The sequence below is a fragment of the Podarcis raffonei genome, chromosome 9 (assembly GCF_027172205.1).
Source record: "Podarcis raffonei isolate rPodRaf1 chromosome 9, rPodRaf1.pri, whole genome shotgun sequence".
Classification (NCBI taxonomy): domain Eukaryota; kingdom Metazoa; phylum Chordata; class Lepidosauria; order Squamata; family Lacertidae; genus Podarcis; species Podarcis raffonei.
In genome coordinates, this window is record NC_070610.1 from 40,793,895 (window position 1) to 40,806,957 (window position 13,063).

The window sequence follows — 13,063 nt, forward strand, 5'->3', positions numbered from 1 at the left end:
GTTTTTAAAAAAATGTATTGGAACTAAGGATGGGAGAGAAATTAGATTCAGTTCACATTTAAAGGTGAAGCTACCTCATTTTCATTTTCTGCAAAAATATGCGAACCTACCTTCAAAATTCACACTTCTTTGAATTTTGCACTGCAATTCTCCCACCAAGTGATGCTGACAGAAAGGTATATACCAGGGCAAAGTGTGCATTGAGATGTATATATTTGTGAAAATTACATACACAAATGGATTACATTACGACAAATTGTTTGGCAAAAATGTGTATGTTAGGAGAAATTCACACTGAAATGTTGATGAATTTTCATAAAAAAAGAAAAATGCAAGCTGATGTGGAAATGTGCAGAACTGAACTTAAGGCTTGAAAGATAAGAAATGGAGACAAACTAAAATGGACAGATTCACCCATCTCTAAGCCCTTGTGGTGGGCTGGAGCCATGGAGCTGGAGCCTCCTCAAGCCTGTGTCTCCACAACTCACCTGAGCAGTGCTGGGTCAGGGCAGTAGTGAGGTGGAGCTGCAGAAGCACATAGGTGGGAGTGTCAGATTGGCTCCAACCTCACCACTATCCTGCCCCCATCTAGATAAGTGGCAGCAATACCAGTGTCAGAAGGGTGATGCTGTGGTTCCATCCCACCATTTAAAAACCAACATGAAAACCTAAGAGAAGCACAGGCTGCCTGCTGCATATCACTTTGTGACCCATCCCAACAAACTGACTGAGCAATTTTAATGCCATGAGGTCGATACAATAATCTTTACAGAACAACGAAATTGAAAAAACTACATCAGACATTCAAAAACCAACAAGCCTGCTATCCCAGCTATCCCAGCCTGGTTAGCCCCCTAAAAAAATACCCCATAATTAAATACAATATACTCCCATAGAGACTACCTTACACTATGTTTAAAACCAGAATCGCATTTGGACAGAAACTGTTTCTCAGGCGGCTAGTCCTAGTCTTTATAACCCTGTACCTTCTTTCAGAAGGCAGAAGCTGAAAGAGGTCATTTCTGGGGTGTGCACTATCCTGCACTATCTCTGCAGCTTTCTCATGACACCTGGAAGCGTGGATTTGATCCAAGGTGGGAAGAGTGCACCCAATTATTCTCTCCGCAGTTTTTACAACCCTGGACAACATTGTTTTTCCCCTGACTGTGCAGCTCCCAAACCACACACACAGACCGTAAGTTAATATACAGTGGTACCTCGGGTTACATATGCTTCAGGTTACATACGCTTAAGGTTATAGACTCCGCTAACCCAGAAATAGTACCTCGGATTAAGAACTTTGCTTCAGGATGAGAACAGAAATTGTGCTCTGGTGGCGCAGCAGCAGCGGGAGGCCCCATTAGCTAAAGTGGTGCTTCAGGTTAAGAACAGTTTCAGGTTAAGAACGGACCTCCAGAATGAATTAAGTACTTAACCCGAGGTACCACTGTACTCTCAGCAGTACAATGGTAAAATGCCATCAACAGGTCCTTTGAGAGATTATTTTTCCAGAGGATTCTCAGAAAATATAACCTCTGCTGTGCTCTCTTCATCAGGTCTTTACTGTTTTCTCCCCAAGTTAGGTCAAAGTTTAGGGTGGCCGTGTGTCCAAACAGAGGACAGCCCTCTGTTTGAAGGAGGCCTCTTTTTGATTTGCACCACCACCGACATACACACAAACCCAGAGACAAGAGATACAACTCTTTGCATTGGCATAGCAGCCCTTCATCACCTGTGCACTCTAGCAATAAAGACTTAGCACCAATTTAGAGGGTGATTGCCATTTGCTGCCCAGCATGGTGTGCGTTAGGCCAAAAATGGGGAAGAAGGGGTCCACGTGCACAGCCAGAGGTGGGCGCACAGGTTTCCCTTCTGGCCACATGTTTCCTGCTGCAAAACTGGCTGCCAATCAGGAGGGGGCAAGGAGGCCGAGCAGTGAGCAGAGATCTGGCTGGGAACCAGGACCACTTCTCTCCATTAAAGGGGAGTGGCACCAAGTGCCTGGCCTCTTGCTCTGCATGGAGTCTATTGTTGCTGGGTCACCCACCTTCCTGACTTTTTATCCATGTAGATTAGCTTCAGCCCAAAGGTGAGTGGGCTGAACTATGTATGGACATTGCTATGGATGACTCCGTCGCCATCCTTGGGGCTGGAGAGGAATTTTTCCTGCAGACAAATTGGCCCACCTGCAGGTTTTCACCTGCCTCAGAGCAAACGTCACAGCTTTGCTGGTTAAAGCATTGGGTTGTATCCTTTTAACATCTGGCTACCCCTTTTAAAGGGTCCTGGAAGGGCTAGAGCTGTCTGGAAGCCCACATAGGGGCCGATGGGCCCTTCTGAGAGGCAGCACTGGCAGGAACATCACTTGACCCAGGTCAAGGGGCAGCCTTCATGCCAGTACTGACCCATCCTAAGTTCATCCAGCAGGAGAGCTGGTTGAGGGTGGATGCTTACTCAATGACTTTTGCGAAACTGGCTTACAGCTGTAATCAATAAAGTTGTGGCCTAATCTAACCCACTCCATGGTCCAACGTCAATCCCCATCAGCACGCAGTGCGCCTTATGCGCTTGGGTCACGCAAGAATGCAACACAGGTTGTAAAATGGCTACATGAGCTGCCATAATATGAATTATATTCTATGGCCTGATATTGTTGTTATATCCCACCTGAAAGTAGAGGAACTTCCACACAGTTTATTATGGACTTGGTTCTGCTCATGCATACATCCTCTTGCAACATCCATGAGACACTGTCCTCATCAAAATGCTGTTCCATATTTTCACCGCCACTGCTTAATCCAGATTTACCATTTCCATGTCATTGTTGTTTCATTTATTGTGTGTTCTATTGGAGCAATAAATCTTGATGAAACGGAAAAATAATATGGGACAACGTTTTGATGAAGGCGATGTCATGCAGATGCTGCAAAAACCTTCATGCATGAGCAGCACTGATTCCACAATAAACTGCTGTGTGAAATGCACTAGATCATGTCAAAAAATGTGAATTCAGAGCTACTCTCTTCACTGTCATCCATATTATGACAAAGGTTGAAAGGGATCCAGAAAATTCTGGCACAATATCATTTTGTTTTTCTGGCACTGGTCTTTAAGGAAAAGAGAAAAATGCTGAAACCTCATTCATTCTCCATTTCAGCATAACCTTTCAGAAACAATAACTTTGAAATGGAATATGTTAGGGAACTCAGAAAATATGAAACTAACTGCCCTCCCCTTTCATTCAGTGGATGATTAATTGCTTTGTGTGAGAGGTAAGACTGGTTAAGTGGGGGGAGAGAAAAAAGAATTCTGGAAACTGTGAAAAGGTTGGAGGCCCTGGGACAAATCTTTACTCAGTTTGTACTCAGCTGCAGTCCTTGCCAAACCACAACTGATGGGAATCCAATAAAAAACAGATCAGATATGGCCTGTTATATGAACCTTGATTAACCAAATCTGCTGATTACAGCGGTACCTCGGGTTAAGAACTTAATTTGTTCCGGAGGTCCGTTCTTAACCTGAAATTGCTCTTAACCTGAGGTACCACTTTAGCTAATGAGGCCTCTCACTGCCGCCGTGCAATTTCTGTTCTCATCCTGAAGCAAAGTTCTTAACCTGAGGTACTATTTCTGGGTTAGCAGAGTCTGTGACCTGAAGCGTCTGTAACCTGAAGCGTCTGTAACCCGAGGTACCACTGTATTTGAATTCACTATGGAAGCGCCATATAAATCTATGATCGGTGCAATCCTGTGTAAGTAATATCACTGACACTGATGTGCAAGAAGTTGCCCTGGAAGAACCTTCCTGGGCTTTCACTTTAGGATTTCCAAATCTATCTGTATATTATAGAGGTGTAGGAGAAGCATTCCGTTTGAACATTCTGATAAAACCACAATTATATTCCCTATGAATTCAAGATGATTTATCCTATCAGTATGAAATTTGGTGTGGGCCATCTCTTCGGTGAATGATACAAGCTCATGGCTTTTCAGAAAAACTGGATGAAAACAAACTGAGAAACAGCAGTGTAAATTTGGGAATACGTGTTTCTTTCTGGACATGCCACACTATTTGTTGCAGAACACATCCTATTACTTTCCCATTGCTTTCAGTGGGAGAAGCGAAACGCTTCTTGTAGTTTTAAAGGGCATTGAACTTTTCCTATCCTTCCCCAGCCACCAGACCTGCCAAAAAGATTGGACAAAGGGTCTCCATTTTATAGACTTGTCAGTTGCTCTACTCCTTTCTTTCTCTTCCTCCCTCTGCCCTAGGTTGCTCTGGACTGTTCCTATCTTCTTGTTTGTCCTTATCAAGCCCAATGCTTGATTGAGGCAAGGTGAATCAATTTGCCTCAGGTGACAGATCCAACCTGTGACCTTTCAATTGCTCTTATGTCAACCTCATTGCCTCACTGCCAGCCCCACCACAGCTTCTCCCATGTCACTGACACCACAACAGTCTCATTCCTGTCCAGTAGCACCTTAGAGACCAACTAAGTTTGTTCTTGGTATAAGCTTTCGTGTGCATGCACACTTCTTCAGATACATGCACACGTGCTACTGGACCATTTATATATATATATATATTGACTGCGTCAGACCAACACGGCTACCTACCTGAATCTACTCTCATTCCTAACGCTGATAGGCGTTGTAGTCGGGAAAAGATCAGGAGAGCATCAAACTGGCCACCTCTGGTCTATGAAAACAAGGATTGTTATGGGGACTGAGGATGCTGTTACCTTCTGAGCCTGGTCGCTCATGTGTCGAGGGGACTGAGGCACAAGGCAAAAGGGCCTTGATGGAGTAAGTAAACATTGTGTGAAACTATGTGTGAGGTGAACAGCTACATGAAGCTTGCCAGTGGAGAAAATGTTGTACCCCAACAAATTGGGGGAGGTGTCTTTGACACTGAAAACAAAGTCCACATTTGGGGAGAAATAACTCTGGTGGCCTGCTATACTCCAAATTAAATTAGGGGGGAAAGAAATAGAAATAAGAAACCAAAAAAAGAGTGTTTGGTGTATGTGGTGGGTGGTAGGGAGTGTATTGGCACAGATAATAGCTATGACTGTGCCAAACCACCAAATGCGTTCCTCATAGGCCCCAAAGCAGCCATCAGTCTGACAAGAAATTGGCCGATTTAACTATTGCTATTGTTTTAAATCAATGTACTGTACTGCGGATTAAGTAGCATTCTATCCCAAAGTCCCAGAAGCTCACTGATTTTGGAACAGATCAGATAGAGATTTGGCCTCCAAAACGTTCGTGGAGCAAAGTCAAATATACCTGTGCACACAAATGTTGTTTAATGAAGTTGCTCAGCCTTCAGCTTCAGAACTAATTGCTGTGACATTTGCAGCAGCTCTTGATTGTTTGGCCTTAAGCAGGCCAGTGGTCTTTTTCTTCCTTTCTCCCGCACTAGAAATCAATGACCCAGCAAGGAATGAAGGAGGTAGCGATGCGCCCAAGGAGAAGCAGCTTTTTGCCATACAGAACGGACAACTAAGAGTGCTTCCAGACTGCTGCTATTTTATGGGTGGGATTTAATTATATGCTGGCAAATTCAGGTTTCAAAATTAAAGGAGATTTGGCACTCTTCTGCAACAATCCCAATTCTTTAAAAAAAAACAAAGACCCAGACTTTTTGTGGTGAGGAAAATGCACCCTGGAAAGTGTGGGATAACAATCGCTTGACGTGACATCCTATAACCTCACCGCAAATCAGGATGAAAACTCAATGAGCAGCTCCATTCAAATTGCGTGCAGATGAAATCAGGATGAATGCTAAATAAACAGGTCATCTACAAGTGACCCAAGACACAGGTTTCCCTGGCGCTAAATCTCTTAACCTAATTGCAAATTATTTTTAAAAGACAAGATATGGGGGATATTCATGATGTTCAAATACATATCAAATTAGTCTAACTATTATATATGGAAAACATATGCATTTAATTTAATCCGCAAAGCAAGGAGGGGGCGGAAAGGACTACATTAATTTGAGAAATGAAGCAATGCTGCTTTTTTGTCCAGAAGCAGCTGACTGAGTTTAATTTAGCCTGAAATTACGTTTCAAAATGTAGTTTTGGGAAATGCTGTAGCAAACATCTAATTTAATAAATTGGCCCAGCAGGGTAACATCCTCTTTCTGGATGCACACAGGTTCAGTCTGAACAGAAAGGCAAACAAACATGGCCTCCGAGTGGTGCAAGGATCCCTTCCTTCCAAAATCTAACAACAGACAAACAGCACAGTGGGCTCTTATCATTTATCTGAGGGGAATGTGGGGGATGAACAGCAATGTGCGGAGTGAAATGCAACTTCTCTTGCTGGCAAATTAAGACTCAAGTCTCCAGCGAATTTCGCCGAATACTAGGGCAGAAGCTCTAGACTTCTCCTTCACATCATTTATGTGTGAGGAAGATGTGGTCCTCCAGATGTTCTCAGATTCCAGCTTCCAGGCAGCATGGCCAATGGTAGTTCAACATCTGAAAAGCCACAGGTTCCCCATCCCCGTGACTAACTAATTCTACACATGGCAGCTCATAAGTAAATCTCAATGAGGTCCATAGGGTTTGTTCCCTGGAAACAGCATTGAAACCTATGGTGTCTCTTGGCTTTCTGCTGGATATGAACTCTTTGGGCATTATTTCCATTGTATAGGCTATGGAATGCAGAGTTCCACAAGAACTGTGTTCCAGTCAAGTCAGGATCTTTCTGCTCAGCTTAGGAGGGCCTAACATTTGGATGCATCCCTTAAACCAGAGAACATTTCTACAAATGATGGGCTGGTACCCTGCATCTCTCGCTAAGAAAATAAGAGGGAAGACCAAACCAAAATCCTTTAAACATATATTTTGTGTCTGTGCATTACAGTTGTTTCTTGGCTAAACACATGCAAACCAACACAGGGTACAATTTCATCAGAATCCTGGCCTATTTTGCAAGCTGTAAGTAGTAATATTATACCATTGAGCCAATCAGGTATTTGGATTTTGGACAATTAATCAAAGGTTGCCAGGAAGAGTTACATTTACAGTTTAATATGCTTTGTCTAGTTATATTTGCAGAGATTTCATTTTCATGAAGATTCTACAGTTGGAGTACATTACTTTGAGAGTAAGAGAACCTAGTGGGATCAACTTATTTTCTGCTTCTTAAATCATTCTGTCCTTATCTGATTCTTCTCCCTTCCCCACCACCACCTCCCCACCGCCATCAGATTATTTAGTTGGACTTAGTTTAACATTCACATCTTGCTTGTCAGGTGAGAGAGGATTTGTATGCATTCTTCCAAAGAACATATACTGGGCACTACTCCCTAGACAAGAGGTGACTGGGTTGATGCCAACTGTAAACTGTAATGAAGATCACAGAGCCTGGATGTGTCAGAAGGCTTCATTTTCTGACTTAGCCTATGACACTGTGAAAGGGAAAGGTGTCTAGAGGAACAGGAGTGAATGTGTGGGGCGGGGCCGGGGGGAGGAATGCTTGCTTTGAAATCCTTCCCAGGCAGACAATGAAAGAGAATAAAAAGAATGTTCACCCTAAGTGGAAATGATTTGCAAATTCCATCTGTGAAATATATGCTTGTCATGGGAATCATTTCCTTCTGTAACCTTCTCATGACTCAGGCATTTTTTTCAAATCAATATGTAAAGCGGAAAAAACCTGAAACGAAACCACAGCCTGAGGTGCACATAGTTAAAATACAGGGGAGCATCTAATTTCAAACATGTCTATGATTCCCTTCCTTAACTTTGCTCAATTTAGTTTTATTTTGTGGTGCATTAAAATCTCTGGTATGCAGAAAAAACACAATGTTTAATCACAAAAAGCATAGCAGTATCCTCTTCAGTTAGACAAAACACTTTCCTGATAAAGAAATAGACTATCACAGTAACTCAGAATTCCTGGCAGCTGGGGATGGGGCAGAAATTTGATTCAGTTCACATTTAAAAGTGAACTTACCAAATTCACATATTCCGAAACAATATGTGAAGAGAAATGCAGCTCTCCTTCAAAATCCTCACTTATCCAGATTTTGCAGTACAGTTCTTCAGCCACATAACATGTACAAAAATACATGTACAGTGGTAAAGTATGCATAAAAATGCATACATTAGTAAAAATAATGTACAAAAATGCCATGTGTTATGGGAAATTGCTTGACAAAGATGTGTATATTAGGCAACATTGCATATACAAATATGTATGTTAGGAGAAATTCACACAAAAGTGCTGATGAACTTTGTTTTTAAAAGCAAACTGGTGTAGAAATGTGAAGAACTTGAGCTTGGAAAAATGAGAAATCGAGAGAAGCACAATGGTTGTATCTGCCCATCCTTACTACATAGCAAGGAATTGAACAGAAAGAATCTTAAGAGTCTACTCTTCTAGAAATATTCCGCATTTCTGAAGTAGATAGAAGAAATGATGACAGAACTGCAGGAACTGTCATGGCAGATTCAGAGAACACACCCGTCAGAAGGCTAGACAAGAACTTTATTGTGTCTCTTAAACAATAACAGAACAGCAGCAGGAAACTCCTGACTCCAGCATGAGGTCTGAGAGCAAGTTACAGCAATACAGTATGCAGTTGTAAAAACAGATAAAATCATTACAATCATAAAAAAAACAAGTAGAACTTCTAAATGTCCCCCTTTGTCAGGGTATGCATATCCTTAAACATTTTGTGAATCTAAGTTTGGCCTCATAAGTTTCCTACTCAATATGAGTAGGAAAATGAGACTACTCTTAAAGATTATTATTTTTTTAGAAAAAAGCACTGGTTACTTGCAGCTGCTTCTACCATTCAGTTGGTCCCTCAATCCCCTAGAAGCTTGCAGAGCATCCCAAGATTGCACAGCTTTCCTGGGTTGAGCAGGTCACAGAAGATCCCCCTTTCTTCCCAAAGAACTTTAAAAACATACCAGAAAGGAGCACGTTTTTCTTTCCAGCACCTCTTCATTTATGACCCAAACATAAATAAAACTGGGTTGTTGTTGTTTTTACACTTTTTTAAAAAACAACACAACTTTTATTTCCCTCCATTCCAGATAGCAAAATGCTGACTACAGACCTTATAGAGACTTGGGAGGTTATAGAAACAAGGATTTCATTTGACAATCCATTGCAACTTGGCTGATATCCCTCTGCTGCCAATAATCAAGTAGTTTCTGGTAACATTTAAGGATTTCTCCTCGCCCTACATTTGCTGCACATATTTCATTCTGGCCTGTTCTTTTCAGCAGAGCTCTTTTTGAAGCATAGGGTGCCTTATTCTCTGGCTTTACAGAGGTTTGCTTGCTTTGTTTATTTACAGAGGCTTGTATGGAGCTCAATACAGTTGAGACCAGGATAACAAAATGATTGGTGCCCCAAGCAATTGCTGACCAATTGCAGGAGCATTTCATGGGAAGGCCTGTTCTGCATGATGTGTGGCAGGACCTAGGCAACTCCCTTCCATTACATATCAGACAAATGCTGTCTCTATTGTCCTTTTGACACCTAACAAAGACCCACAGTGCCTTCATCTTTCCAGGGTTCAGACTCAGTTGGTTGGCACTCATCCAGTCCACTGTTGTTCCCAGACAACAGTCCATACCTTTCCTGACTCAGATGTTCCAGAGAACTAGAGCAGTGTGTCATCAGCATACTGATGACAATTTGCTACAGAATTGATGGGGGTTGCAGCAATTGCAGCATCTTAGGCACATATATAAAATAATCAATCTGACTGACTGTATTTTCAGAGTGGTGTGCAAAACCCCAGTGAGTGCTCCAGAGGTCCATCCACCACTTCTGGTATGAACAGCCTTAGCCTCTGGACCACCCAAAAATCTCAGCTGAACTGCTCTTGGAGGATGTAATGAGGGCAGCAAAGTAGTCTCCATCTCCTTCACTACTGCTTGGTAGGCAGAATTCTGCAGCCTACCAGCAATCCTTCAGCTTCAGAGTGAGTTTTCCACCAGCCATCTCCCAGCTTCCTAAGGAGCAGTGCAGGCCTGCAGCACAAGAGAGGACCATCAGGAGTGATTGTGTCAATAGCTCCTGCCATCTCACAGCAACACACCAAGCTTGACAGGATCAATGGTGCTAATCACCTAAAAATACCCAAGAGATTCAGGACTCTACCAGACTCCATTAGTCTCTGGGGGCAGACCCAGTGGCGTAGCATGGGTTGTCAGCACCCGGGGCAAGGCAAGTAATTTGCGCCCCGTGGATTTGCCCTAGCCCCCAGATGTTGCACCCGGTGCGGCCGGCACCCCCTGCACCCCCCACGCTACGCCACTGGGCAGACCATACCAAATCAGTCCTCCACTCCTCCAGGTTAGGACTTAGTAGGGAGCACAGGTTGACCTGGCTTCCCAATGCTGTGTGTTGCTGCTACTTCCTGAAGGGGAGAGGGGCAAGGCAGTGGGCAGCTTGGTGTGGTGCTTAGTGCTAAGGCAAATTTCAACACTGCATTTCAAGGGAATGGAAGGCTGTGAAAAAGGAGCCAAATAAGTTAGCTGCCTTGAAATCACCGCTGTCCGATTGCCATTGCCCTCACAACTGCCTGTGAAGGCTGCTCTATTAGGCTAGGTAAATAAGGCGCTACGCTGCTGTCCTCAGGATAACCTTAACTAACATCACCTTGCCAACAAAGGTCCATATAGTTAAAGCTATGGTTTTCCCAGTAGTGATGTATGGAAGTGAGAGCTGGACCATAAAGAAGGCTGATGGCTGGAGAATTGATGCTTTTGAATTATGGTGCTGGAGGAGACTCTTGAGAGTCCCATGGACTGCAAGAAGATCAAACCTCTCCATTCTTAAGGAAATCAGCCCTGAGTGCTCACTGGAAGGACATACTGTGAAGCTGAGGCTCCAATACTTTGGCCACCTCATGAGAAGAGAAGACTCCCTGGAAAAGACCCTGATGTTGGGAAAGATGAAGGGCACAAGTAGACGGGGACAACAGAGAACGAGATGGTTGGACAGTGTTCTCAAAGCTACTAACATGAGTTTGACCAAACTGTGGGAGGCAATGGAAGAGAGAAGTGCCTGGTGTGCTCTGGTCCATAGGGTCACAAAGAGTTGGACACGACTAAACGACTAAACAACAACTGCCTGCTTTCTTATATCCAGGCCAGTGAGGGGCACTGGCTGTGTCCTTTGTCTCTTGTAGAACTCTTCTGGGAGGGGTATAGGGACAAAACTAGAAATTGTTGTCTCTGCTTGTCGTTGGCTCTGGTGTCACCTGCTGGTGGCCTCCTTGCCTTCTGCCCCACCAGCCACAACTGCCTGTGTTTGCTACTGGGAAGACTCCCTTTAAAATGTGAAAACCACATTGTTAGAGAGAGCATTGGGGAAGGGCAGATACACCATGTCAAGCTTCACTCAGGCGGCTAATGGCATGGCTAAATCAATCACTGCAAGGTTAACACAAAATACACATTGGTCCTAATCCACGGTGGAGAGATAGTTAACACATCCACAAATTTTTACGTATGTCCCTAGGTGATATTTGATCTGCAGTCCTAAACAGAGATTGGATCTGAGCAGCCGTGCCAAAATCTGGAGTCTGCCACATTCAGAGCTTTCTGACCCTAGTGGAAAAGATCCAAATAAAACAGCTCTGCTAATTTGAACTTCCTTACAAGCTTCTACATAGGGGCCTGAAGTTACACTATAAATATGAAAAAGATGTTTTTTTCCCCTCAGTAGGAAACTTTAGGCATACATGTCTTGACTCAGTTTCACCCAGAATCCCAGTTACGAATATCCTAACAGATTGGGGAGCTCTGAGTTCCCAGGGGTCATTCTGAAAGCCAGATCCAACTTAGGAACACAGACTTGCCTAACATTTCATTATTATATCATGATGTTGTATGTTGAGATCCAAAGAACCATAAAATGTGTTCTGCACACCAAAGGCAACTTTACACTTACGCAAGGTTGGCCCCAAGTTTGGTGGGCCCTCCTCTCCATCTGTGGCCTTGGTGATGGCAGCAGTGACAGCAGAAAAGCCTACCCAGATGGGCACATGGATTTTAACCTTTTGAATGTTTTAAATCATTGTTTTTACCTATGCTTTTATTGTAAACCACTTTGAGGTCTTTTTGTTTTTGTTTCACAAGCAGGTGCTGTATGAATACGATGTAATCATAATAATTAAAAAAATAGCAATGCTCTGAGGGGTACACTAAGCCATACAATGTGTCTGGGTCCAGGTGCCATTTAAATTTCCCACAATGCCACTGAGTGTAGCATTGCTGTAGAGCACTGTGGACTTTCTAAGTGGTGGATATACTCAGCCACCCAGCACTGTTCGCAGCAGTGGACCGGAAGGGGGGAAATACTTTAATGGAGGGCCCAGGCCTCTATGAACATACCTGTCAAGTATCCCAGAAAAAGAGGCATCCCATATTTTTTGAACAAGGTCACATTGGCCAATTTGGGTGCCGCGCTCTCATGCCACACTCTCACCCTCAAAAAAGCACTGGGGGGGTGGGGCTGTGATCTCATGTGGCACCCAAAAACATGTGTTTTTGGTTGCTGCACATGATCGTACCCTGAAAAAGTGTTTTTCAGGACAATAACATGGCATGGGCCACATGACTTGCCGGGGAATGCATCCCAGAAGATGTGCATCATGTGTTTTTTTTAATGAAAAAATTGGACACTGTGCATGAATACCAGCTGCTTATCTGTTCCCTTAATTTTTGATGATGATAATCAAAATAATTCATTATTTATATGCCCCCCCCCGTCTGTCAGGGTTGCCCTAGGCACTCTGGATGGCTTCCAACAAATTAAAACACCAAAAACAGTAAAACATCAAACATCAGGGTTGCCAACTTGGATAAAATATTGGGGAGGGGGGCAAGTAAGCCCCGCGCCGCATAATCAATCACATGGCACAGTGCACACACACCATTTGAATGGCAATGCCCATCACCTTTGTGGGGCATCGGGCCCCTCAAATATTTTAGGCTCCTATGTCAGACATTAAAAACTTCCCTATACAGGGTTGCCTTCAGATAATGGATTAAGGCTGAAATAAATACATTAGAACT